Source organism: Camellia sinensis, chromosome 15 (assembly GCF_055761805.1).
Source record: "Camellia sinensis isolate YWXY chromosome 15, ASM5576180v1, whole genome shotgun sequence".
NCBI classification, from domain to species: Eukaryota; Viridiplantae; Streptophyta; class Magnoliopsida; order Ericales; family Theaceae; genus Camellia; species Camellia sinensis.
Genome location: NC_138975.1, coordinates 10,138,319 through 10,140,535, shown reverse-complemented (window position 1 = coordinate 10,140,535; position 2,217 = coordinate 10,138,319).

The window sequence follows — 2,217 nt, the reverse complement described above, 5'->3', positions numbered from 1 at the left end:
TGTAAGAGAAAATGCGGCACAATTGACAACTATTGACATTTTTGCTTTTGTTTTTATAGATGGTGTTTTGGATAACTATGAACTTTTGAGCGTTGTAGGTTTCCATTGTCACAAAAGACATATTGTTCACATTTGATATAGTAGATTTGAAAGGTATCTGTCGCCTTTTATCATTAGAAAGCACATTGATTTGGGATTTCAGCATCAGCTGTTGTATGAACACAGGAAATTTTCATAGAAAGAGACATAGTGTGAAAAAAAATATGGATTCCACGTGTGAAGTCGACCGTGTGTGGGACTCATCCTTCGTCTTACATCTGTGACTGATTATGTGAAAATCATTTATGCACTTGGATTTACTTTTTGATATCCTTAAAAGCTAGGAATGTTCGTGGAAAAGTCTACTTTTAGAGAGATTTTGTATATTTCATGACAAGAATAACATGTGCGACAATGAAATTTTTGAAAATTTAAGCCTTAAATAGAAGCCCACAACACAAATTAGGCTAAGGACATAGTAGCAGTCCTTGAATTCAAAAAACTATGGATGTATTCAAAGTTGTTGTCTTCTTATTTATTTATTTATTTACTTTCCTTTTGTATGTAACTTAGCCTCTTTTTCTTTTTCTTTTTTAATTGTTTTCTAGTGGTAATCTGCTTTGCAAGTTGTCAAAAAGGTAGACCTACTTGGATTTTTCAGAGGAATGACACATTGACTTCTTGAGAATTTAGTTTAACCATAAAATGAACATACATGAACCTTTTATCTCAAGTTGGTGATAAGTATCTTATTCAAAAGTAGTACTATAACTGTTTCTAGAAACATAATTTAACACTTCAAATACTTTCTACCCACAATTGTGCCCTCCATTTACCATCGCATGTTTGTGTTTGCTTTTTGATTATTTGTATCGATTGTCAATGTAAAGAGTGTTTTTTTAGTTGTGTGCACATATTATATGCATAGTAGAGCCAAAGGCGACATTAATTTTCATGATGATGATCACATCATAATGAAAATTTTATGTTAGGTATGAATTTTGGATTTATCAAGGAAAGGGAAATATTGAAACAAATAAATATTTTTGACTTTATTTTCTTCTTTTCCTTTTCTTTTCCTTTGTTGGCCTCCACATATAATCAATGATCCGAACATAATCTTAAAGTTTTCGTATTTGTATTTGCATATCCTGCATTAAACTGTTTTAGGAAGTAAACTTGTTTTTGCCTGAGAAGATGGTTATACTTGTATATTCACATATTCTTGAATATACAAGTTATGAAATTCTTAAGTTCTATTTACAATAAAGTACCCAAAACAGTGTGTCAAATCTGTTACAGAAAAAAAAAAACACCAGATTAAGAAGGGCCTGCCGTTATTTTATTTTATAGTAGGTAGAAGGGCCTACTGCTAATATACATATAATTTACAAATATGTGTTTTGTGTCTAGATGCATCACCATATTTCTTGCAAATTAGTTTTCTTTCTTCATGTGTTAGTTCAGCATTGGTTCACTGTTAAGTTATTAAGATTAGGACTCTAAACCAACCGAGTTGACCTAATAGTTGACTTGAGAACCTAACGAATTTTAAATTGTATTTAATTTAATAAGTTGGTCACAACCCATTGTGATATTCAGTTATAACCCAATGTGGTGTTCATCACGATTCATTATAGTGACTTTCTTTTTAATAAAAATGGTATTTGGAGGATATTGACCATTGTGATATTTATTTTTTCATGCACATTCACAATTATTGACCAGTACCACATGTTGTTAATTCTTTGAAGGATCTCATCATGCTTCATCCTTAGACAACATAACTCCTCCTGCAAGAGTTTTGCTGAGGTTCTTGATTTGGCATTTGAAAAACAAGACAAAAGAGAATTAGGAGATGAAGAAAATAATAATGCTGCACTATGAGAAGGAAACTCATAAGTTTGCCATAATTCACAAGGAAATTCACTGTGCTCCCTTAAAATTTTAATTCATATAAAATTTTGTCTCATTTTTCATCTCTTTTACACTAAATATAAAATTTAGCATTGATAATCGATGTGTCTATACAGTATCTATCAGCTCCGATTGCTTTAGCCTTAATACAAAGGATGTCAAAATATGAATTGAATCGGTTTAGGTTTTTGATGTTTGTTTGCTTTGGTAGTTGTTTTGATTTCATATATATATATATATATATATATATGCACTTCAAAT